The 26914-nt window shown below is 47.0% G+C and overlaps 1 protein-coding gene across 1 annotated transcript in view; it reads left to right on the top strand.

Annotated features, from left to right (window-relative positions):
• The window catches only part of ZNRF3 (zinc and ring finger 3), a 133112-nt gene that overhangs the window by 783 nt on the left and 105415 nt on the right, over positions 1 to 26914 (top strand). The gene's annotated exons all lie outside the window — the stretch shown is intronic.

Genomic DNA, 26914 nt, shown 5'->3' with positions numbered 1-26914 from the left:
GCCCACGGTGGGGCGGCCCCCCGGGGCGGCGTGGGCACTCCGGCTTGCCTCAGGTGGCAGTCCCGGGAACTACCTGTTGAATGCCAACTTCGGAAAGATGAGTGATGCAGGAGGGGGGGCTCGTTTCAGGCGGCAGGCTTTGCTCTCCATCCATGCACGTTCGTTTGGGGAGCAGCCAGGGTCTGCGGAGCTGTGCCAGCCGGTTCTTCCCCGGGGCCCGCCGCCCGCCTCACCTGCAGGCTGACCCGCTGGCAGGACTCGGGATGAGCAGCTGCAGGCAGGGGACCAGGGGGAGCGGACGGAGGAGGGGTGCCCCGGAGCGGCCGCGGAAGGCAGCCCTCTGCGCGCCTCCGATGACGGAGGGTGGGAGGGGGACTGCCTGCCCGGCCCGGGGCCCGGGACTTGCACGGAGGGCCTGGGAGCCGGGAGCCGGGGTCGCTCCCTGACAGGACCTGCACCTACCTGGCTGCAAGGGAATGGAGGCTGCATTTCAAAGCATCCTGGCCGGGGAGAGCCTCCAGCTGAGCTCCAGCCTTTGGCGGAGGGTGAGCTGGGTAGCGATGCCTTCCCGCTCGCTGCCTTGGCTACTGTGTCGATCAGCTTGCGGGTGGGCGGCCCGCGCCCTCGCGGTGGTGCAGATGCATGCCTCGGATGGGGGCGATTTGAAAGGGTTGGCTTGTTTCGGAACCTTCTGGGGGGGGGGGGGCGGGGATGGTGATGGGTGCAGGGCCCAAGCTCTGGGCCTTTGGCGCTTTAACTCTTGGAGGAGTTTATGAATGAAGAGAAGGGGATTGTATGGCCTCATTGCATCGCAGCCCCCTGTCCCCCCCCATGCTCCCCCCAACCCCCCACCCCCGTGCAGACTCAGAGCCCTGCGTGGATAGGAGAGGGAGCTGTGCGTGGGGCAGGGAGCTGTGCCAGTGGCTCCTTAGAGGTGTGTCTTCACCAAAGCCGAAGGAGGCACCTCTGCTGGGCGATTCGTTCGCAGCATTGCCTTACAGGGCTCCTGTTCCCATCTGAAACTGCAGGGAAGCGGACGGGGCAACACACCTTTGAGCCCTGTGACTTCGTATGGTAAAGGCCTGGGACGTTTTTCTCGGATCCTGTTATCACTGTGGTCTTGAATTTGTAAGCTTTAGAGACGATGCTCTGCCGGAGCCTCCTGCACGTTTCAGCCTCACGCAGCCTTGGCCACTCGTGTGCATCTGAGAGATGGCTGCTGGCGGCTCGGATTCTCTGAGGACCGCCCTGTGCCCTGATGGCTGCAGAAATGTTTGATTTACAGCCTCCCCAGAGAAAAAGATGTCTTAACGCGCACTTCAGCTTTTTTGAAGGAGACTTTTTGAAGTTGGCGATTTTTATCTGCAGTGTTTTAACTTGTACTTTCTCCGCAGTCGTTTGGCGAGCTCTCCATTATGAGCAGTGCTACGCTTTGGAGATAATCTTGGGTTCACCATTTAATACAAAATTAGCAGTTTAAACACACCATTTGTAACTATTTTATCCTGGTGAGTAGAGAGATAGTGTGTGAATTTGGCAGAAGGAATCTATTCTCTTTTGAAACTTTTTGAAGTGCTTATCTAACTCTTTTGTAGTCCATTTAGCCTAGCCAAAAAAAAAAAAAAAAAAAAAAAAATTAAGTCAACAATTGCTAAGTAAAGAAAAATGACTTAAATGGTATTTAATAAGTTTACCTGTTAAGCAATCACTAATAGATGTCCTTAGTTCCCTTATAACCGCAGCAACATTAGTGAGTTTACCTGAGCTGTTTGAATAGTCATTTCTTGGTGCTCTCACTCTATATCTTTAATAAGTTGATGGTGGGGACCTACTGTCTGAGCCCCTCTGTGCACAGAAGGAGCGCAGTGTGGCTCTCGGGGCTGCGTGGGAACAGGGGCAGGCATGCGATTATTCGTTCTTGGAATATGCTGCCCAATTTAAGGAACTGGTGTGGCCCCTGTCAGCCCTGGAAAAGGTTTTTGTGAGGAAAGCTAATGCTTTTAGGACTGCAGAGAGGGAATATGACGTTTTCATGAGTAATGAGAATGCAGAAGAGACAAATTGGTCTTTAGCTTCGGATTAATCATGTTTTCTAACGGCCCTTGTTGAACTTTTCAAACCTCTCTTTATTTCCTATCTTAAAAAAAAAACCCACAAAACAACACCTCTGCAGCATTTGCTGTGTACTGCTTTCTGGTCTTCAGAGCAGAGTTCGTTTTCCCTACAACTACACCGAAATAGCAGCACTATAGCATTGCTTTTGCTATTTCCAATGGGGGTCGTTAGCACTGTTCATGGTTTAGGGGAGAGGGAAAAACCTGTTTAGGAGTCTCTTTTAAGAATTCTAAGATAGGAAATTGGTTAGTATTACTGATTTGTTTCCCGCCCTATTACATACAATGAAAGTGTGTGTGTGTGTGTGTGTGTGTGTGTGTGTGTGTGTGTTTATACAGTTGATACCTTATCATAACAGAGTCTGGTAGAGAACCTGTTCAGTCATTTGCATAGTTTAGGGTAGGGGGAGGCCTGGTTAAGAAGTGTGTGTGTGTGTGTGTGTCTGAGAGAGAGTAAGTAATTCAAACCTTGGGATTAGTCACAGGATTCTTGGTTCTCTCTGTGTGCATTTTAGGCTTAAATAACTTTCCCAAGGTCACAGTGTGCTCTGTAAGAACAGAGAGCGCTCTCTCTCTCTCTCTTTTGACATCTTCATCTGTGAGAATTGTGAAAACAATGTGTGGATATGAAATGCTAGTAATTACTTTTATTATCTTATTCATGCAACATCAAAGCCCATTTGCTTATAAGAGTGTCAGGCATACAGTGTGAGTGCTGGGGGAATTAATTACACTTTTCCTGTAGTTCTGAAGTGTGGAGCTTTACAGGTTTCTTAGACATATTGATACATATTTCATCTTCAAACCAATTTGTTGCTTTTAATGAGATCATTATCTGAAACTTTCAGACTTGGCTGTGCAACTCATGTGGTAGGGATGTTAAATAAAGGCCTGATTAAACACTGGCTAGTGGTATGTGGATTGGTTAAACAAAGAAAATTTGCATCGCTTAGAGATGAAAGATTGTTTTAAAGTGGAAATGCTTGCCTTTTTTTTTCTTCTTCTTCTTCTTGAAGTCAAATATTTAGAAACGCTTGAGAAATTCATTTGTAAAAGGAGTCTGAATGGTAGGTTTTGTGCAACGTTAGGATCTGCCTTTCCGGATCCTGGGTTAAGTGTTGCATGGTCTTGAAAGCAGAGGAGAGCTGAACACATTTAAGAACTAATCTGGTGCCTTTAGCTGTGAGGGTTGGGAGGAGAGCTGGGTGGTGGCTTAGAAAAGCTGAGTGAGGTCTTTAAATATCCAGTGTTATCAAAGGGCATCACAGAGAATAATTTTAGGAAACTAATTCCTCTGCCTTGTGTCCCCTGTCAGGGTGTTTTTGCAGTTTAGCATTTGATCAAATACGTTCTTTTCATCTCCATTTTATGTTAACTTAATAGGTCTGCCTCTAAAAATTGACTTGGCTTACTAGAACAATTGTGTGCTGACAGCTGACCTGGATTTATGTAGAGAGAGATTGCTGGCTATCGCATCAGCAGGGCCTTCACAGGTTAAAATCAAGCATTCGACTAGGTCACTAGGAGAGAAAACATGAGGACTGTGTTTTGTGATCCTTACGAATTCTGCGGGGTTTCTGTCTTTTCCCCTGAAATCTCATAGGAGTCGCTTGTAGAGTTCTTAATGGAGGTGAAGATGGGAGGTGGAGGTAAGTGTGGAGTGTGTAGACTAAAGGGAAAGTGGTGGCTTCAATTTATGAGCATTTATTGTGTGCGGGGCACTCTGCCAAACATATCACACGTTTGCTCGTCTCAGCTTGACATGAACATGGAATTAGCAGCTATTGTTAACCCATTTTGCAGATGAGGAAACCAAGGCGGTGTTTTCCATCCTTACACAGCTAGCAAATGATAAAAGCTGGATTAAAGCCCAGGTTTCTTTGGCCCCTTTTGTTCCTATTTTTGCCAAATAAATAGACTTGGCTGGTTAGGATTTTGACATTAATTCAAATCTAACTTTTTTAACAGTTTAGTGGAGGGGTTCTTCACCTGAGGGCCACAGACTTCCAGTGATGGCATGTGAACGAACCCCTGAGATTATGCATGCAGTCTTGTGTATGTCCGCTTTTATTTTCCTGAGAAGACATGCAGTTTTGCCTTTTGGAGGGTTCTGTGATGCCCCTCCTCCCCAAGAGAAAAAAAAGAGGCACTAATCTAGTACCTGTCATCAAATAGTCGGATACTAAGAATTTGAGTGGAGTGAGATCAGGCTGGCAAGAGTTGTAGAGAAGAAGCCTATAGGTTTACATGCCTCCATCGAGCATAGTTATTTATAGGTATTTACCAAAGTCCTATTCTGTGCCAGATGCTGAAATGCCGTTGTCTTCTGGAGTTACTGTCTCTTATGGAGACAGATGTGTGTGGAAAAATGATAATCCTTCCCAACCGAGTTTCCTCACCGAGTTGAGCCCTTACTCCCTAAGGCATCCATTGTCCATAACGGGTTAACCTCTCTCCTGTGCATCTGCCTGGTACTAGTTAAGTGCAAGATCCCTGAGAGAAGTGAGAAAATGGTCACGCAGATAATTTTCCGCCGGGATCTGAATGCAGGATGTGGGAGAGCAGTGTGTGAAAGTGTTCCCTTTCGCCATTCATTGAAAAATGAAACGGAGTATCTGTCAATGTTGGGATGCCTTAAGACAGTGGTTCTCAACCTTCTGGCCCTTTAAATACAGTTCCTCATGTTGTGACCCAACCATAAAATTATTTTCGTTGCTACTTCATAACCGTAATGTTGCTACTGTTATGAATTGTCATGTAAATATCTGATATGCAGGATGGTCTTCGGCGACCCCTGTGAAAGGGTCGTTCGACCGCCAAAGGGGTCGCGACCCACAGGTTGAGAACTGCTGCCGTAAGAGCAACTCCTCACACCTTCCCTGTGGACCTGGGCTCTTATGGGGTGTTTGTTTTTGCTCATCCCCGGATCTACCCCTGGGTTCCCAGTGCCTGCTGTCAGTGAGACAATTAGTGAATGAATGATGGATTTAGAGTGGGTATCAGGCAGGTGGTGGATTACTGGACTTGGATTAATTGATGAGAATAATTTCATTTGGTTTGCCTAATAAATTCTGGGGCTCTCTTTCCATTTAATTATTTCTAGAATATTCAGGGCCAGGATACCTGGCATTATAAAGGTCTGAAGGTGATAAAATACTGAATATTGACAGAGTTCTAATGTAGACGGCTGTTATGGGTGGACATAACATGAAGAGTGGTTCCTGGCCAAGCCCTGGTGTCCCTGGGAGTAACTGTATAGGCTTGCTATTCAGAATCATCTTATCTGAATATATAGCATGTGAAAACTTTGCTTCTTGATGGTGTTTCCCGCGTCTAGAGAATGGATTTGTAGTTCATGACAAAAATGACATTTAAAGCACTTTGAATAATCAGCACTTTCATGTGTGAGATTCAGCACTTGCATGTGTGAGGTGCGGAGACTGAGGTCCAGAGAAGTGAAGCCTCTTGCCCAGGGCCACGTAGCAAGGTAGAGACAACCTGGATTAAGATTCAGGTCACCTGACTCTTAGGCTGGGAGCCTTTCTGTCAGCCCCAGCTCACCTGGGGAGAGCAGATGCTTTCTGATCAGGTGTACAACTGGGGACGGCCAGGCCTTTCTACATTGTACCCAACTCTAACCTGGGTTTAAGCAGTTTCCTTTCTCCTGTAATTTAGATTGTGAGTTGCTCTGTTTCCCTCCCTATTAGAGCTTTTAAAAATAGCCACTAGCATCAAGTGCTTCCTATGCGCCAGACACTGGGCACAATGCTTTCCTCACATTTCTTTTAAATTTATTCTTGATTTTTATTTTTCTTAAATTACAGGCTACAGGCCCTAGCCAGTTTGGCTTAGTAGAAGAGCATCGGCCTGCAGACCACAGGGTCCCCGATTCGATTTCGATCAAGGGCACGTGCCTTGGTTGCAGGCTCCTCCCTGCCTGGTCCCTGGTCAGGGCTCATGCAGGAGGCAACCAATCGATGTGTTTCCTCTCACATCGATGTTTCTCTCTGTCTTTCCTCTCTCTCCCACTCTCCCTAAAAATCAATGGAAAAATATCCTTGGGTGAGGATTAATTAACTAACTAACTAACTAACTAACTAACTAACTAACTAAATAACAGGCTTCATTCAGTATTATTTTGTATTAATTTCAGGTGTACAGCATATTGGTTAGACAGTCATACTGCTTGGCTCACACGTAATGGGTGAGGTGGATGGCATGCCCCAGGTTTTCAGATGAGGAAACCAAGCTTGGAGGTGAAGTTGCTGGTGGAAGTTAATGAGTACATTGGGAGTAGGGCTGAGGTTCAAATCCAGTCTTCCTGATCGTAAGCATTTCTGTTTATTCAAGAGTGCTTCACTGGGCACCTTCTTCTGCTTCAAATGAGAATATGGGAATTGGTGGTGGAATTTAGATTGGGGTATAAATCCAGACTGACTAAGAAACGGCCAACTTTATAACTTTAACTGAGAAAACTACCCTTACAGAGATTCATTTCCCACCTACCTTTCTTTTCTTCTTTTTTTAAATCCCAGGCATCTCATTCTAACTTGTGTTTTCCATGAAGAGCTGATCTGGTAAGCTTGGGAAGAGGAACCAGTGATTTGAAGTATCCAGTTGTCACTCAGTGGCACTTCCGCGTTGTTGTTTTTTTGCTATTGGGAAGGTTATAGGGTCCTGGCATTTAAAGGGCTTTCTGGCGAGGCACACCTCCGTCCTGTGGCTGGTTTTTCAAGAGCCCTTTGGGATTCTGCGTGGCTTTCTCCGAAGAGGTCCTGTCCTGTGTTAGAACACATCACCTTTCTTCACACAGGCTGCGCGCTTCCTAACTATTTGATTCAAAAGATGGTTAATAACCTAAAGCTGTGGATTCTGCCTGCTCATTCCATCCTCCTGGCTGTTAAAACTTATTACGTATTATGGGTGCTGCATCCCGTTAGTAGGCAGACATCCACTGCTGCCTTCTGTCTGCCAGACAAGACACTGTGCGAGGCGAGGCAGCAGGTGGGGATGAGTAAGATGTTGTCCCTGGCCACAGGCAGCTGAGTGTGGAGGGCAGACAAGCATTGGACCACCGCCCTATCTGGTAGGCCACATGAATAGGATCCTGAGGAGCACCTGGCCCAGGGTGCTAAGTTTAGGCCCGGGCAACCCATTCTGAAGAAACACGGGCTTAATGACAAGGTAGGAGGATTTGCAACTTCTGGCCTTTTCCAACTCATTTCTTCCCTCCCTTTGAGGTTAAAGCTGATAACCCCTTTGTGGGAACGTGCCTTTATACTTGTCAGACAGGATAGGGAGGAGGTGAAGAGTAGAGGCTCTTTGTTCCATTTGTTGCTTGAATGAGATGTTTTAAAACCTGACTTTTAGCAGCTCTGTTGACTCATGATAGTATATAGAGAATGAAGTCAGCTGACCCATTGTGGTTCAAGGGAGAGCATTTTATTTTTATTACCCGTAAGATGTGTTGTAAGACGATATTAATCCCCGTCTCTCCCCAGCAGCCAGTGTGATATGGTTGTTTAGAAACTTGGTGTGTAGAGTTGGTTCAGTGATAACAGCCTTTGATGACCCTAGACGTTGAAAATGTCTGTTGGAATGGGGACTTCTGCCTCCTGCTGCAGAAGCTGTTGCACTTTTAAAATAAAAGAGTGGGGGTCGTGGTCAGTTAGCTGTGAATACGGTCCCATTCGGTGCTGTAAGAATTGGATGAAAACTTGAGTTTTTATTTAAACTTAATTTGAGTATAGTAACTCGTCAGCAGACATTTATTGAATTCCTTCTGTGGACACAGCCTACGGAAGAAGCATAGCTTTTATGTCCCCGCGATATAATTTTTATGCACCCACGGTATGTGTTTTGCAGATGCTGTTTCTGCGATTTCTTCCATGCAGATATGGGCAGTTGGATTGGCCCCAGGAGAAACTGAGGCTGAGAGTCTAAATCAGCTTTGTGATGCCACAGAGCTGGCATTGAACTTGGGTCACCTGAAGCCAAAGCTTACTGACCTGCTTGCCTGAGATTTTGGTAAGATTAGGCAGGCACGCTAGAGTAGATTCATTTTGTATTACCTCTCGTTGGAGCCAAGATGTTCCTTTAAAAACATCACCTATAACTTATGTTTTAATGATAACAATAGTACTTGTTTATTGGAAAACACAGACACGTACGAAAAAGAAAATCAATCCCACTTGCCGCACATAACCCCTGTTGATCTTTTTGGTGTTTTGATGTAACTTTCTTTTTTTCCTCTTGAGCTTGGAGGTATTGTAAAGAAAACTGGGAAAAACATTACATGGTGTTTTTAACCCTTTATCCACCTTGGGTATTCTCCTGTTACTAAATGCTCGGAAACACTGTGAGTGTCTGTGTAACGCACCGCTTTCCGCTTTGGTAAGTAATGATGTGAGGGGCACCCTTTCTCCACCTCTCGATTATTTTCATAGGACCCAGTTCTGGAGTTAGAACCACTGGGTCACTGGGTATAAACGTTTTTAATGTTCCTGCTACGTGTTGTCCCCTGGTCTGCAGAAGAACGGTCCTAGTTTATACTCTTCTACCAGGTCGGCGTAGGTGTTCCTACGTACCCCTGCTCACAGTGTATAGTATCTGTTTCTTAAAAAACCCCAGAAACAAACAACCCCCCCCACACACACATAAAAACCCCAAATAACTTCATAAAAATAAAAGGCTATATATTTCCATCATTTAGTGAATACTAGATAATGGCTTTTTCCCTCTGCCACGAGGATCTGAGCGATGACTCATGTCTGCATCGAAGGGAAGGTACCTGGCATGGCATCTGGGCACCTCCCTGTAGGTGTGTCTGAGCACAGTTCAGGAGCTGCCCTGTGTTCTGGGTAGGGACACGGCAGCTGTGCAGGCAGATGGCCGTGCTCGGAGGCTCAGAGAAGACCTCCTGGAAGGACCACCGTGCTGTCCGCCCACTGCGGGCAGCAGATTGCGGCCCAGGAGGGTGCTGCTGCACGCCCTTTTCTGCCCTGCGTCTTTCCCACAGCACACGAGTTCTGTGTTGATGAACAGGCTGGGTTTGGAAAGACAGTATGAATCTGTCCTCTCAGTCCAGAGCGACGCTGTCCGTCTGTGGAAGGCAGAGAGGCAAGTAGAGCCACACGGGCTACCAGGGGTCCATTGAAACTGCAGGTCCCCAGGCTGAACATGCAAATGACTTCATGGTATGTTGTTTGTCCCCTCCGAAAACTCTAGAAATGTTACATAAAAATCCGGGGCTTTGGCTGCTCCTGAAAAAGGAAAAGATTTGGCAACGTTGGGTTCACATTCCCGCATGGGCAACAGCCTAGCCTGCCCCAGTGGAGTCGCAGCTGTTCTGACTTCCGAGGGGACACAGCACGGCCCCTTCAGTTCACCAGCCCCTATGGCATCGCTTCAGCTTCCTTCTCTCACTGGTGATTACGTTTACCAGTGCCTGACCCTTGTAGGCATTGGGGCTTGCCCTCCCGTCATTGTCTGAAAGGTCTGAAGCTGTATGCTTTTACGTTGCACTTTCTCTCCTTCCCCAACCGTCCAGTGTGTCTGATGCCCATTAGTGGCATTATGACACTCCGGTGGATCCCATGAGCCTCAAATTATGCTCCTGGGGAAGGCCGAACTGTCGCTGATGTGACCAGAGTGCTTCTTTTACTCTCGATCTTCTAGAAGGCCGAAGCCGCAGCGTCCTTGGGCCTGCGCCTTCATTGAGATCTTTGTCCCTTCTCTCTTTTTGCTCCTTGATTTCTTTTGACCGTTGGGGTCACTGTTTGGACGGAAGGACTCCCTGAAGATGCTGCGGCTCAGCTCTCCTTTTATAAGGAGGGGACTCTGAGGAAGGGCTTTCAGCCTTTGGCCACAAGAGGAGCTGGGATCAGAACTCGGATCTTCGCGCTCTCAGGTGCTCATCTTCCTGGAGTGGCATCCTGCGGGGATGGCTGAGTTCCAGCAAATCTTCCACGGGCCTGGGCCTTCGGGCCCCTCGAGCACTTTCACTGGTGTTATCTGTTTCATCCTCTCAGCTAGGAGCCCCTTCCTTGGATTCTGCCCCAGAACGCCGCCTGCTGTTGAGGTTGTCCTGGTTGCCCAGGCTCGTCCCACACTTGGTTTAGAACGCTTTTCTCAGTACCTAATTGTACACTTTCACTTAAATGCATTTGACCTTGGGTGTTCAGCACCTCTCTGCGATTTTGGGAAGTCTCACTGGTTACCCGGACTCTTGGCCTCTTTTCAGAAAGTGCCTCAGTCTTGGAGTAGGTGGTAAGCAGGCAGCTGATGGCATGTAAAGAATGTTCAAACTTGACTTGCAAAGCCATTTCAAGATTTAAGACAGGGCAGCTGGTGGCCAAGTCAAAGGGAAATCGTCTCCCGAAGACGATGCTTGATGTGCTCTTTCCTTTCTGACCTTCCTTCTTCATGCCAGTGCTTGCTGCCAAGTGTCTCCCTGCCTCACACTCTCTGTCCTCCCATCAGTTCCTCCTTTCCCCACCATTCATCATCTTTCTAAAGGAACTTCTGATCTCCGTCCTCCCTTGGCCAAATCTTCCAGGGCCATCCGTGGTGTAGAGGTGACCTGGACTCTGTCTCGCCTTTCTCTCACTGTTGCCTTTGGGACTTGGGCCTCGGTCCAGTGTGTTCCTGCCTCATTTCCTGAATGGGCCCTGGGCTCTCCTCCCTCCGTGCCCTTCATTTTGGGTTGCCCTTCTGCATTATAATACACTTCTATGCATCCACTCTCCTGACCCCCATCTTTGCCCTCCGCTCTTCCTTTCCCCCTCTCCCAACTCTCGCACTTCCAGCCCTTTCCCATCAGGCATTGCTAAGTTCTACTGGTGTGTTCTTTCAAATGAAAGCACTCCCTTTTTCACTTCTCTGCTGGTCTTAAATTCCTTACTGTAGGTATTCTGTTATGAATGTTTTCCTTTCTCCGTAGCTTCCAGTAGATAGGGATTGTCTCTCACTTGTCCCTCTGTTGCCTTGCAATAAAACTCTTAAATATTTAGGGAATGGAAATTATTCTTCTAGACCAGTGGTTCTCAACCTTCTGGCCCTTTAAACACAGTTCCTCATGTTGTGACCCCGCCATAAAATTATTTTTGTTGCTACTTCATCACTGTCAGGTTGCTACTGTTATGAATCGTCATGTAAATATCCGATATGCAGGATGGTCTTAGGCGACCCCTGTGAAAGGGTCGTTCGACTGCCAAAGGGGTCGCGACCCGAAGGTTGAGAACCGCTGTTCTAGGTCTAAATAACTTTGGGATAGGATAGTAGTGGGAATGCTAGTGTGGCCAGAAAAAGACTTGGCTCTTTGAGGCAGAACTTTCTATGATCGTAGAAGTAATTCACAAGCAGTTTTCAGACAGGGGTGTGTTCTAGGGCTATTCTAAATAGTTGGGATGGACTAGTCTCGAAATAAGATCACCTTGTCTCTGCCCTCCAGAAGGGAAAGGGGACTCACTCCTCTAATCCTGGCATGTGACTGCCTGGGTACATTGTTCACAGATTGCTGGAGAAGAGAACATCTCAGAATGACTGTGGGACTTGGAGGGAGTGTGTTTTAGTTAAATATGAGTAACATTTTGGTATAACTTAGAAAACTGGTAATCTTGGGGAACAGCAAAAGTTATATGTAGCTCCAGAATGACCCCTCAGAAGCAACTGTATGTGGGTCCTTAATGAAATTTGTACCATATTATTTTCTCAGAATTTCTCCCCCCCACTTTGAAAGTTCTGGCGTGGGCCTTGATCCTGTGTTTGGTGGGAAGCAGTGTTAAAGGACTGCAGTAGTATTTCTTTTTTTTTTTTTTTTTTTTTTTTTAAAATCCAGGACCCATTTATTTTTTTTTTTTATTTTTTTTTTTTTAAATATATTTTATTGATTTTTTTACAGAGAGGAAGAGAGAGGGACGGAAAGTTAGAAACATTGATGAGAGAGAAACATTGATCAGCTGCTTCCTGCACACTCCCTAATGGGGATGTGCCTGCAACCAAGGTACATGCCCTTGACCGGAATCGAACCTGGGACCTTTCAGTCCGCAGGCCGACGCTCCATCCACCGAGCCAAACCGGTTCTGGCTGCAGTAGTATTTCTAAAGAGGCCAGCAGGCTCTCTGTGAAAGAAATTGAGATTTCAATTTAATAAATATTTGATTTTCTACTCTTTATGGGGCCCACTATAAACACTTGGGGATTATTAAATTGCAGCAGTCTCCCATTCCATTCCAAGACCCCTCAGTGGATGCCTGAAACCATGGATAGGACCCAAACCTGTGCACACTCTTTTCCCTATACGTGCATACATACATACCTTTTCACTAAAGGAAACACTTCATGGCTTCTCTTTGGCATATCCGAATTGCCAGCATCTTTTAAAATTTCATTTCATTTTTATTGTATTTTAATTCTCACTCGATATGTGACTAATGGGCAGGTGGCATATACAGTTCGGATACATTGGACAAAGGGATGATCTGGTCCCGGTTGGGATAGAGCAGGAAGGTTCGGGATTTCATCATGCTACTCAGAGTGACATGCAGTTTAAACCTTTTGAGTTAGTTCAGAGTTTTCCATTTAACATTTTCAGACTGCAGTCGACTGTGGGTGACTGCAACTGCGGAAAGTGCAACTGCGGATAAGGAGGACTACTCTATTGCTTAGTTACGTACATGCTGGCGCATTGAGATCTTTTGTTTTTTTGTGGAACAGTGGCTATTACATGGGCATCTAGACCTTCAGGGATATTCCAGAGTCTATCCATGATGTGTTATATTTCACTTGTACTGCAGGGTTTTCATGGCCTCTCCGCTCCAGAAACATTCCAGTGCCCATCAGTAAATGTTCCCCTCATCTAGGAAGTTCAATGAACAGCTTATGTGTAGTTTCGGTGTCATTAGGCTTAAATCTCTAGGACACACATAAACGCGCTTGTGGCATTAAATGTGCCAGGTGGGTGATTTCAGGTTCCAGGGGCAGTGGTAATTTTTGCATTTCCTGACTCTTGTGTTTAAATTTGCAGTCTCAACATTGCATCACCATAGGTTTTCACATTTAATGAATATTTATGTTGAGCCGAGTTCTATACGAATGCGGTGGTTTCTGACTTGATTATAGCTTGCTGTGTGCTGTGGCCAGGAGTGCCCTACAGACAACAGAATTGGCACACGTCTCAGCATGCCAAGCCCTGGCGGATGTGGTTAGGGACCACGGTGACTGGTGCTCTGGTTGCCTTGCCAACCTTGTTTTTGGAAGGGGGAGGCTCTAAAACAGCAATGGGAGGGGGGTAGAATAGTTTGGAATATTCCAAGTGAAATTATTGCCTATACATGCCCCTACAAGAAGCCCTAGAAAACTCTAGAATTCTTACCACATGCTCAGATAACATTAATTACTTTTCTTAATTTACTTACGTTTTAATTGTCCTCTTGCAGACTTGTACAAGTTATATGGTGGGTCTTTCATGTGTGAATGTCTTCTTTACTTGCTTCAGGGTAAATAGGGAATCTTCTGTCTCTTAATATTTCAACCCCCCCTCCTCCTATCCCCAGCCAACATCTCTAGGCCTCTCTCTATCAACTAACCTTGTGATGGCTGATTGAGGGAGGGAGGAAAAGAAACAGCGGGAGGTGGATGGGGGATTCCCCGCCCACCCCCCCCAGCTCCATATCATTATTCCTCCCTACTCCCTATTTCAAGAGGGCCTATTCCCCCCTTCCTATTCTTGTACAGGGGTGGGGGAAATTAGCTTTATAATTGTTCGTATGGAAAAAAGACATGCAAGTTATTATAATAATAACAACACAGTCATACGCTTGTTTCATGTACTCACAACTGTAAACCTACTTTTGCCCACCCCTGTCTATTCAGTAAGCAGAGACCGTGGTTACAGGTGCCATCACCTGTAAGTGGGGGCTTAGGATGCCCAGCGCCCAGGGTTTGGCAGTTGGAGCTGGGGTGGGAGGAGGATGAGTGTGTCCCGGACAGCCCACACTGGAATGCCGTCTGCCACGTTGCAGACGGTGTCCCGAATTCCGTGGTGCTTGGTGTTGTGCCGTGAACTGTCCGGCAGGGAATGGATCAGGCCTAGTGAGCCAGCCGGGAGCCCTGAATGGCAGAGCAGGATGGGACTCCTGGCACAGTCTCCCGAGCTAATGGCGTCTGTGATTTGTGCAGGTGCAACAGCTCGGGCAGCCTGCAGCGGTTCTCAACCTGTGGGTCGCGACCCCTTTGGCGGTCGAACGACCCTTTCACAGGGGTCACCTAAGACCATCCTGCATATCGGATATTTACATGACGATTCATAACAGGTGCAACATTACAGTGATGAAGTAGCAACAAAAATAATCTTATGGTTGGGTCACAACATGAGGAACTGTATTTAAAGGGCCAGAAGGTTGAGAACCACTGGGTAGGGCCTGCCCTCAAGGCTCATCACACACAAAAGCAGACCTCCACTCCTTTGAATGGACATTTACTGTTTCAGAGGGGAGACTGACCACGGACTTAATCTTTTCTTGCTGACTTGGAGTCAGAGCACCTCTGTGACTCTTAGATTTTATCCTCCTCCAGGGCAGGGCTGGTGTCTTTTGACATTTTCCCCACTCTTAGCACAAAGAATCCCTTTGTGCAAGTTAGGGAGAGCTCTCTTCCTCAAGATACCTCACTCTGTTTGCCACAGATGGGGGATAATGTGGGTCTAGGGCAGTGGTCGGCAACCTGCGGCTCGCGAGCCACATGCGGCTCTTTGGCCCCTTGAGCGTGGCCACGAAGTTTCAATCGCACTGTACGTGCGCGCCCGCACGTGGTATTTTGTGGAAGAGCCACACTCAGGGGGCCGCAGTTTGCCGACCACCGGGCTAGGATGACCACAAGGGAGTTGTGCAGTGCACGAGGCCGTGTTCCTGTAGCTCAATGTGGCACCTCTCTAGAAGTTGCTCCTGCTTCTCTCTCAGCACTTCTGATTGGCTACTTCTGATGCCTGGAGTCCGTTCCTAGAAAACCAGGGAACCCTGTGTGTGAGGATTGAGTGTGAAGTTAGGAAACACGCTACCAAGGGGGAGAAGGTCGTTTAGGACACAGATTCTTGACATCTGCCTTGTGCTCACTAGATCGGGGTCCTCAAACCTTGGGTACATTATAATGAAAAGGTAGGCCGTTATGGAACAGAAATGGCACCACCATTTTATAGGAGAATATACGCATGTATATCTAGTAACAGACTTAGAAGTTAACTTTTCGACGATAACCTGATTTGGGTATAAGTTCTCTTTAGTTCTGTGTTAGAGCTACTATAGCTCTGAGCCCATTGCGTATCTGGGAGGAGCTGGGAGGGCACTTCCATGTCATCAGGTGAAGCAGCAGTTTTCGACTATGCTATGCAGATACCCAAGGTTTGTCAGTTTCCTTTGAAGTGTGTTGTATATTTTGCAGAATGAAGTAGTTCTGAGTTTCCCTTGCTGGTGGAGGGGCAGCGGAATGCTGAGGCTGGAGCCAGACTGCCTAGGTTTGGGTCCTGATTTCCGCCAGTTAGCTGCTATGGAAAGGTGACTTTGTTCCTCTGGCTCTTAGTTTCTTCATCTGTAATGGAGATAAATCTTTCCTAGGCTTGTTGCAAGGATTACATTAGTCACAGCATGCAGTTTGTGTTTCGTGAGGATGAGTATGAGGAAGAAGAAAATAACATATACATAGTTGCGTGATATACTTAACATTGATGTTGTAATTCCCAAATGGTTGAAATTTTCTATTCTGAAGTGGTGGTTTATCAAGGTTAAAGAATTTGAAGGTGCGACTCATTGAGAAATGATCATAAGTATTGTTTTTAATATACTCAGAGCCTGCTACTGACCACTTGCTCGCATGTCCCTTCTCCCCTAAGGTGGGGCCCCGGGGCTCCTCAGAGGGGTTCACAAGCCCCCTTTGAGAGGCTTTGGGTATTCATTCCTCCCTAATTCCCTGTTTCTGGGAGGGGTGTTTTGCTGCAACTCTATCTGCTCATCCCTATGCCCTACAGCTGGGTCATTGTCCAGGCCCTGGGTGTTGTCAGTTGGGCCGAGGTGCACACACAGACACACAGGTGAACTGTGAGTCCGGTGTATAGGAGGCTGGGTTTCTGGGCCAGCCTGCCTGTTGTTCCTGCGGCCACATGGCCTGCATACGGGCATGCGTGCTCCGAAGGAAAGCCGGGTGGCTGATGGCTTCTCTGGAGCTGGCCAGGGCACGTGGAATGTTGTGATAGGCTAAGGCTCTGCTCTGGGGGCCTAATTCCGTGGGACCTGTGGCAGGCACAGGAGACTTCAGTGCTTGGTTTGATCCAGTGTTCGATTTTGCCAAAGCAAATACTTTATTAATCGTAACCCCCCCCAAATTAGACACATTGACTTTTTCTAAAAATGGAAATGATAGGGAGTGCACTGTGGGTTTTTTTTTTTTTTTCTTTCTTTTTTTCTTTTTAACTCACCCTACCCTCCTCTGCCAAGACTGGGCTGTGCATTCCTCTCCTTGAATGGAGAAGGTAGCTTCCGCCGCTGCCTACCACATTCTCGCGCATTCCTGAGACTGGCTGATGGAAAGATGCCCTTTCTCCTTCTATGCAGGTGTGCTTTCCCGCTGTTTTCTCTAAGAGCTTTCACTTCTTTCTGTGTAAAGGCCGAAGAGCCTTGCTCCTGAAAGGATCTGCCGTTCTGATGGAACTTCCCTAACGGGATTCTTCTTGGTTTCCCTTGGATTCTGATCCAGAATCGTGTAGGGAAACTGTTGGGCGACTTCTTGTAGCGACCTCAAGTGTGTCTGGGGAGGCTCAGCCTTAATTTCTCACGTGACCCATGAACAAACGAATGAGCAAAATAAGTAAAGGGCTTCCCACTCGACACCCTCAAAGCATCTTGGGTAAAGCACAGTACTCATAGGGTAGAAGGAATCTGGTGTTAGAAAGTGAGTGTTTGCCCTAACCGGTTTGGCTCAGTGGATAGAGCGTCAGCCTGCGGACTGAAGGGTCCCAGGTTCGATTCCGGTCAAGGGGCATGTACCTTGGTTGTGGGCACATCCCCAGTGGGGAGTGTGCAGGAGGCAGCTGATCGATGTTTCTCTCTCATCGATGTTTCTAACTCTCTATCCCTCTCCCTTCCTCTCTAAAAAAATCAATAAAATATACTTAAAAAAAAAAAAGAAAGTGAGTGTTTGTAGGTCAAACGAAGAGGGGGAAAAAGCCTCTAAATAAGCAAGGACCCTAACCTCACCTCGGAAAACAATTCTGGGTTAGTCTCTTCCCTTCTCTTCCCTCCGCCTCTGCCTTGAAGTCTGAGGGGACCTGGTAGGATTTACCAGCTTTGAAGTCCTAAGGTGCTATTTTAATACTTTTCTTTTACATTGCAGGTTTCGGGGCCTATTTAACTAGATTCTGGAGGGAGCTTACTTTACAGCATTCTTAAGAGCCCGGACAATCTTGAAAGAGTTAAACTCTAATTAGCTCATTCCTCAGGTATTTAATGCCCTTATTAAAACTCAACTGCTCGTTCACTTTTTTCTTCAGTGAATCAGATTTCTTGAGGAGCTGAGCCTTGCTCCTCAGATCACAGGCTCACATGTTGAAGCTGGCAGTGCTAGAGGCTAGTTCCTATCTGTGTGACAGCATTTTTAATTTAACAGGACTGCCTTTGATGTTCCCAAATATTTATAGGCAGCTTTAGATCATTTCAGTGTGTGCTTTCTTTTTCTTTTCTTTTCTCCTCTCTCTCTCTCTCTTTTTTTTTTTTTTAAACTGGAGCAAAAGTTCTTCCTCATGCAACAGCCTTCCTTTTATCCTGTTAGTTTATTTTTGTTTCCTTTGCAGCTTTGGCGAAGGCTCTTTGGCTGCGTTCATACACCCGTGAGGTTGACCCTTCGGTCTGCTTCTTTAGGAAAGGCCACCTCTCTGTATCATCCCGCCCGCTTGAGCTTGCTTAAGGCACTTCTCTTTGTCCCTTGACTTTCTAGAGGTTGAGTTGGTTCAGGAATCTCCTTTCTCACTGATCGGAATGCTTGCAGGTCAGCGTGGAGACCTGGACCACGTGTGTGGAGGTGTCTCTTTATGGATGACCAGGGTGCGACATCTGACTCTCCCTGCGCTTGCAGACCCGGCCTCGGCAAGTTAGGATTCATACGAGGCAAGAAAGGCTGGTAGAAGACCGCTCTCTCCTGATCTTGGCAGGCAAGCCCTGCTTTGCCGTTGCTGGACGTCTTGGCTGAAGGTTGTAGAGAATCAGAGATTTCGGTCCTAGGGATAGGAAAGACAGAGTTGCGATGTGGATGTGCTACACCATTAAGAAAAAGGAAAAGGAAACTTTGAACCAATCAAAACAAATGACAATACACGGGACAGTGGTTTCTCCAGCCGGGACACCGGGTAAACATGCTGCTTGTGAAACAATCCAAGTTATTGAACTCAGGCTACTGTAACCTGGGCCTGAACCTTTCATGGCTGCCTTCATCATTGCTGGCTCCGCCTTCTACATGGAAGCCTTTTAGGGCTGACGGTCACATAGGTGGTGGTTGGTGAGATGTTTGAATGAATGAGTATTGTGGTAGACACTGTCCTTGGCGCTTTGCACTGTTTCTCCCTCTAGCTGTTCAGGAGGATTCTGAGGGAATAAGAGGTTCCATCCCCGTGTGTTTGAATGAGGACACGGAGGTGCAGAGGTTTGACACCGCTAGTGAATGGAGAGGCTGGCCTGCAGCTCATGACTGTGTTTACAGCTTTACCATAAGGTAGTTTGAGGCAGGTACGTCCGATGGCAGCCTGCTAACCTCTTACAGCTAAAAACCCCCTGTAGCTAAAGTCTGCGGAGTGTTGCATTCTGAGAGTTCAGAGCTGACCAGGCTCTTGCCGGGCAAAGGGCACAGTGGCGGAGAGCAAGACCCTGGAGCCAGACAAACCTCTCTGCACCTGGGCTCTGTCACTGCCAGCCTCTGTGACCGTGGCCAGGTCACCCAACCTTCTGGAACTTCTGTTTCCTCATCTCTAACATGGGACAGGATAGCTTGTTTCTCCAAAGGATGGTGAGGATTAAGTGAGATAATATATGCAAGCCATATAGTAAACGCTTAATATATATTAGAACCTGTGGCTGTCGCTGCATCGAATTGTCATCCTCAAGTTGCTCAGTCCTACAGAAAAGATGGGTAAACGGGGTATTAGGTAAACCAGGTAGCCTGACAGCTACAGCAGGGAGGTGTATTGGTGTTTAGCAGTGGCGGCTTGGATTTTTAAGTTCTTTCATTCAACGGCTATGTATTGAGTGCTTACTCTGTGCTAGGAAGAGGCAATTGAGTCACTGACCACTCCCCTCCCCCCACCAAAATTTTCCTTTCCCCTGGGGCAATTGGAGCTAAAATGTTAATTACCACCTGGAGAAAGATTTCCTGAAGTCCTTCTTGCATAAAACCCCAAGATGCCAAATGGCACTCCATTTGACAGTTTATCTTGCATGGTTTCATGTTATCCTTCAACTATGGTTTTAATCTTATCTAATTTCCCCCTAATTTTTCTGGCCTCCTCTGCATGAGAACTTTACGGTCCTTGAGAATGGACAAGCCTCCTCGCGGAGGGAGCAGGTGGTGAGCCCTTTGTTTCCCACGGTGCCCAGATGGTGTCCGTGCCTTCTCATGGTCTGGTTCCATGGGGATTTGTTGATAAGATTTTGCTTTGATTTGGTTTTCCAACCCAGTGCCATATTCAGATTTGATTACTGGCCCTGTAGCTTTTTTCTCTGCTTCGTTTCATTGTCTCTGTCATTGGCTCTCTTGAAACATAAATCCCGTTCTCCACATCGCCCACCGCTTTGCAGTTAGTGGGGGTGGTTGTATAGGAGAACTTTTGAACTACCCACAGTGCATGATTCAGAGTGGATGTCAGCATACTTTCACTTGTTGAATTGATTGATAACATGTTTAATTTAGAACAAAAGATACCATTGAAAGGCGGTTTCTATTGTCTTTATATACTTCAGAACCCAAATGAGCCTTTTGCTGAAATAGATGGAAGGTCATTTCTGTGTCTTTCCTGTTGAGTTAGGGGTCTGTCGGGGCAAGGTGGCTATTTTCTAAATTTGTTGATCTGAAGTCAAGATGATGCTCTTTACTACTTTCAAACCTTGAAATTCATGTTAAACTTTTATTTGGCTCTGTTTGAAGGTCCCACGGAGGTAGGTCATTTATATTCAGCTTTGGTACCCATACTCTCTGTAAATAGCATGTTTAATTTCACATTAAAACTCCCTTATATTCAGCTAAAACAACAGATGATTGAAAGGGTGGTTTAGAAGGAGCGTGAATGACAGAGAATGGGAAGCATGCAATTGAAACTGACTGCAAGTGAGCTCCATAGAGTTAATTTAGAATTAAGGGGAGCCCAGATTTCTTTCCAGAGAACCCCTGACAGCCTTCTACGTTTATTTACCTTCTTTTGGGCATCCTGGTGGCATCCTGTTGTGCACACTGGCCATGCTATGGGTAAGGCAGCGGTGTCTCGGAGCACGTCTTGGAGTAGTGTTGGGAAGTGTACAAATCTCTTTTGGATGAGGGGACCGGTGGGTGTCACTAACAAAATTTGAACAGAAAGAAATTTAGGAGGGTTGCATTCGTACCACGGGACCTATTCATGGTGATGTTTGCATGTTCTAACGATACTTGTGGAGCATCAGTTTACCCAGGGGTCGGCAAACTGCGGCTCGCGAGCCACATGCGGCTCTTTGGCCCCTTGAGTGTGGCTCTTCCTAAGCCTTAGGAGTACCCTAATTAAGTTAATAACAGTGTACCTACCTATATAGTTTAAGTTTAAAAAATGTGGCTCTCAAAAGAAATTTCAGTCGTTGTACTGTTGATATTTGGCTCTGTTGACTAATGAGTTTGCCGACCACTGGTTTACCCCGCGTCATATGGGATGTGTCTGTCCCTCCCCTCTGGCTGTCAAAACTAGGAGCAGCATCCATTCTGCAGGGACCCTCCTTCATCAGGCTTAGCTGGATTGCTGAATGTGCGGTCAGTTGGATGCGATTTGTTTTTGCTCAAGAAAGGGAAAGCCTGCGTTGATAATACGCTGATAGGACCTGAGCTTGCAATTTGGGTTTTTTAGATTGGTGATCAGAGCTGTCTGGGCGAGGAGCAAAGATGAAGTTAATGGCCTGGTGAGACTGCTAGTTCCCAGGCAAGGGCCTGCTGTCTCAGTGGGGCTTTTTTGGCACACTTATCTGGAGAAGCTTTTATGGTTTTGAACCACTTTCCAAAGCTCCGCAGCCCTTCCTGGTCTTAGCTTTTTCTTGCCGCTTGTGGGAAACTTGCCCTTCTGGGATGGGCATCAGCTAGGAGCCAGCACCTTGAGGCACTGCTTCATCCTGGGCGCTTCCTGTTGGCCCTGATACTCACCTTTCTGTGGACCCTGCCTTTAAGCCAGGATGATTTTCACGGCATCTCTTTTCTCTGAAAACAATCAAACCAAAATCTGCTCTTGCTGTTGTAAAGGCTTATGTTCCTAGAAAGGTCATCCAAGGAAAAGAGGAAAGCACACCTGCTCTTAGCCTTGTAATCGTCTCATTTACATAGTGAGTTTGATGAACTCTGGTCTGTATCTGGGAGACTCAGTTTCTCTGTTAGACTTTGGATCTGAAAGATAGTAAGTGACGTAGGGCTTTCTTTTCCTCTTGTGGACTTGAGCGGGCTGACCTCTTCGATGTCTGGTGACTGTATTCTTGGGTACGAAGGGGAAAGTCCCTGTAATAGGCTTTGGAGTTTTAAAGGTGTTTCTGGCCGTGCGGAATGCCCTCCTTCCTGGAGAGGTTTGATGGATGTGGGGCTTGACATTTTCTGGATAGTGTTCCCAGAATCACCGCTGGCCTCCTCCTGAGTGTCTGTAGGGGTGGGCTTATGGGCCAGTGGGACAGACAGAATGTGTGGCTGAGGTGACCACATGCCTGGGTCTGAGAGAAAGTCCCTAGAAATTCAGAGAACGAAAAATTGTCCTGGGGGCTAGTCTCAAGCTGGGTTCTTTAAAAATATGTATCTTTATTGATTTCAGAGAGGAAGGGAGAGGGAGAGATAGAAACGTCAGTGATGAGAGAGAATCATTGATTGGCTGCCTCTTGCATGCCCCACACTAGGGATCGAGCCCACAACGGACTGGAATCGAACCCAGGACCCTTCAGTGCGCCGGCCGATGCTCTATCCACTGAGCCAAACCAGCCAGGGCTCAAACTGGGTTCTTAAAGTAAAGAAGGCTGGTGTTTAGATTTGTCCCTGCTGGTCCTGGGTTGGGGGAAGGCATTCTTATTTCTGAGACCCGAGCTGGGTTGGCATCTGACAGTGCCTTTCCTAGCTTTTAGGGTATAACCACTAGATCCAGTCCGGAGTCTGCCTGGTGTGGAATGTGCTGGTGGCAGAGAGAGGCTATGGCTGGGAGACAAGAGACCTTATCTGTTCCCGATCTGTTACTTAAGTGGGACCCTCTACTTAAGTGGGACCCTGGGGAGCCCGTCTCAGATCCTTAGCCTTTACATCTATCTGCAGACTGGGCGTGGGGGCTGGGCCAGATCCCTGGAAGGGAGTAGGGAGGATCTGCGTGCCTGGGCTGGGCAGGAACAGGAAAGGGAGAATCACTCAAACTGGAGAATCAGGGAGGAAACCAAACTCCACAGGTTGAGCAGGGGATGGACTAAGGGAGGGTCTTTGAATGCCAAGAAAGGCATTTGGCCTTTATAGAGACCAGGGAGTCCTGCAGCCACGCGAGAGTGATGATGTCCACTTGTATGGATTTTTGATGCCACGACGTCCCCCTGCCCCGTGTTCTCCAGCAGCCGTGGTTGGTAATCGCCGCAGCCAGGGGGCTCAGTCTGGGGCCTGGGCAGTCAACTCCTTTCCAGAGAGCAGCCTGGAATGTGAGGGAGTAAGTGACTTTTTAGTGACAACCTTGAATTCTCTTTATTAAAGATAAATAAATCACACGCCAACTTTGGCCTTTAAGTGTTATTAGGAACAAATTGCTCTCCACCCGAACACTCCACCATTCACGACACCTTGGGGAAATCTGCTGTTGTGGCCCTTTTTTCCGAGGGTTTTTAATGTGCTCCGAGTGTGTAGAAACATGGGGGAGCGATTCATCCGCTGCCGTTCAAGTTCTGCCCATCGCCCTTCAGTTTGGGCTCCGTCTGTTAACAGTCCAGGGTTTCAGATGAGAGATTCCGAGGTCCGTTAGGATTTGGAAATAGAGCAGCGGTTCTCAACCTGTGGGTCGCGACCCCTTGGGGGGTCGAACAACCCTTTCACAGGGGCCGCCTAAGACCATTGGAAAACACATCTATAATTACATATTGTTTTTGTGATTAATCACTGTGCTTTAATTATGTTCAATTTGTAACAATGAAAATACATCCTGCATATCAGATATTTACATGACGATTCATAACAGTAGCAAAATTACAGTTATGAAGTAGCAACGAAAATAATTTTATGGTTGGGTCACAACATGAGGAACTGTATTAAAGGGTCGCGGCATCAGGAAGGTTGAGAACCACTGCAATAGAGTGACAGGCTGGTTGGGACATTTTTCTGGTTATTGACAGGCCTTACTGTGGCTTCTCCCAAATGAATGAGGAATATCTTTTTCTAAATCCAGCCATTGAGCCAAATGAGCCACACTGGGATAAACTCTGTTTGTTGACAAATTATGTAAGAGAAGGGCCCGGCCATTAAATTCTTCTGGGCCAGAATTCCTACCCTCTTCAAAGTTGTAATCAAACTAAACAAACACTTTCCACAGGAACTAACTCCCTCCCAAGAAACGGGAGCAAGATGCTCCTGGGAGGCCTTCAGCAACTTTGGAATGTTTAAAGTAGAAATATGTAACCAAGGTGAAGTTGTTCCAGAAACATTGCCTGCTCTAGCCAGGACCGAAGCACGTGTCAGCTTTTTTATTTAGGGCAAGAGGTGCGGAAGGAACTGGGCCAGTCCAGGCGAAATTTTCTCTAGGATCTTTAATGTTCTGTTTGCCTCTTCCCCTGCTGTTCGTAGCACCAGCTCCTGTGACCTTTATTCCTTTCTGCTTAAGTAGTTTTGTGTGTGTGTTTTTTTTAAAGCTTGATCCTTATCTCTTATCTTTCAGCTATGCTGGCTTACATCTGGGCACCGAGGAGCCCTCCTCTTAACCAGAGCGCTCGATTACTGCTTCTCTGTCCCTAGGAAAGATGTCAGGTGCAGAGCAGACACTCCGAGGGAGCCTGCCTTCCCTCTGTGCCTGTCCCAGTAAGACAGTTCTTGTGGGGATGGACAAAGACCGTCAGGCTCCGGGACAGTCTCCCGTTCTTGCCGATGAGGGTCTTTGCAGAGCGATGGTGAGTTACTTGGCCTCGGGAGTGTTGTGAGTTTTAGGGCCTCAGGCACACCTGCATTAAAACAGAGGCGCACTTTCCAAATCCAAATGCAGATCTCTGGATGATTGATGCCTGAGATGAGCCCTTCTCCAGGCGTCTTCTGAACGCCAGTCCTACAGAATGCTCTGGAAAGGATTGCACGGGGAGCTCGCTTGGAGAGCGCTGTTTCTCCTCATTCCCTCTTGGAGATTCCTGAGACCTGTACAGTAGTGACTTCATGGTTCTGAGAAATCCCGCTGAAAAGGAATCTCAGCGAGTCCTATTGAACCTGGCATTTCCCAAGTACCTTGGATCACAGAGCTCCTCTCTCTCCAAGGCCCCACGGAGCTGGGGGAGTTGTGCTGCAGCTAGCCGGCGTTCGGTTGGCTTAGGGTCTGTGCGCGTCCGTTTGGTGTCCTGTTGAATTATGAGCGTGGAAGGCCAAGACTGTGTTAACCTACTAACCCGTCACAGGGCACGGGGAGGTAGCCCTCCCCAGGAAAAACGGCCTGTACGCTTTTCAGCTGTGAGAGGACTGTTGCTTCCGTTTTCAGCTTAGCACGGTTGTGGTCTTCTCTGTGCTTGGATGATGGGGAGGGAGTTGTAGAAAAGAACCAAGAAACAGTGCCTCTCTTTGAGGAATTTAATTTCTTCAGGGACCGGAAGATTCATGAAGGAGTTAAACAGAAATACCCTCCAAGCAGGCATGACATGATACCAAAGCAAGCACAGCTCCAGCCCCAAAGAGCCTGCCTGAGGGTATGTGTCAGGGAATTAGTGAATGTGAAGGTCTGGTGAGCTGTGGGGACCGTGGGGACCCTGGTGGCTGTGAGTGAGGGAAGAGAAGATAGAGGAGTGCCTGGGTCGATGGGAAGTCCTGAATGACATTTCATTAGGCTGACCCTGTGTTTTACACACGTGTGAGTAGACTCCCTCCAAAGCTGGCATGTTAGTTTGGATGAAATGCATGTTAGCTCTCCGCTGGGTTAATATCATCCTGGCTTTGGGATGTCTGTTCTCCCCCACTCAGACTCTTAGGCTATGAGTTTGGCTGCCAGGTTTTGGGGTCCTGCTGTCTTGGAGGTACTGGGCTCAGCTGAATGGACATGCATTTTCCAGGTTTGTCTACCTTGGTTAATGCGCGAAAGATGAGACGTGGCTCTAGTTGCCTGTGACATGGGCAGGGCTGAGGTATCTGTCCCCCCTGTGATGCACTGAGGAGACTCAGAGATGAGGAATTTAAATTCTTCAACTCTGTGTCATATTTCATCGTGTTGACTTAGGCTTTTTTTTTGTTTTCTTTTTTTGTTAAACTTTTTAAATTGGGGTTGACCTCCCTGATGGATAGTGTCAGCAGCTAAGCTCTCCCTGGCCTGGGGCATCCAGCCTTTTGCCTCATTGGCTTTTGATGAGGCCCCAGGCTCTGCTGTTGCATTAAGGGTGGGACTCAGTCTCTTCTCAACATCCTCCACCCCAACACACACACACACACACACACACACACACACACACACACACACACACACCCACCCCCTTAAGGAGACATCCTCTTTTGCTGGGTGCTGATTGTCAGAAAGTTCTTGCACAGTACCAAACTTCTGCTCCTTGGTTTTCGTTCTGCCTTCCAGAGTGTGTTAGTAATAGTGTCCCAAGGCTGCCAGAACAAAGAACCACAGACTAAATGGCTTAAACAACAGACTTTTATTTTCTCACAGTTCTGGAGGCTAGCATTCCGAGATCATGGTGAAGGCAGGGTTGATTTCTACTGGCCTCATGGATGATGGCCGTCTTCTCCCTGTGTCTTCGTGTGGTCTACCCTCTAACTGTGTGTCCAAATTTCTTTATTTTATAAAGTCATCTGCCATATTGAATTAGGGCCCATCAGAATGACTTTGTTTTAACTTAATCCCCTCTTTACAGACCTTGTCTCCAGGTAGCCACACTCACGCTAACGTCTTGGGGGTGAAGATCTCAATAGAATGAATTTTGGGGAGATACAACTCAGTCCCTAACATAGGGCCACTAGGATAAGAAGGCTCTTCAGAGCTTTGAAGGGAGTTATATATCCTCTGCTTGTCACCACCAATAAAACTGACAAAATTTGTTTTCTCCTTACTGAGTAGCAGCAGTTCTTTCTGTTCATCATATGAGATAGGTTTGAGGTCCCTTACCGTCTTGGAGTCTTCTGGACTTGCTTCAGTTAAGGAGAGACAAAGTAGAGTACCCTGGACTGTTTGCAATTTTCCAGATAGGAATCATTCTAATACCTGTGCCAGCAAATGGTTTTGATGATTTTCTGAAAATTAAAAAATTTAAAAATAGACCTGTGAAGTTTTAGTAGCAACTTTAATAAATTCATCTTTAATTTTTGCCTTTTAATTGTGACCATTGACACATGTGTACAAATACACACTTGCA

The sequence above is a fragment of the Myotis myotis genome, unplaced genomic scaffold (assembly GCF_014108235.1).
Source record: "Myotis myotis isolate mMyoMyo1 unplaced genomic scaffold, mMyoMyo1.p scaffold_m19_p_20, whole genome shotgun sequence".
Classification (NCBI taxonomy): Eukaryota; Metazoa; Chordata; class Mammalia; order Chiroptera; family Vespertilionidae; genus Myotis; species Myotis myotis.
The sequence above is the reverse complement of the archived record's forward strand: the minus strand, read 5'-3'. Positions and strand labels throughout refer to the sequence as shown.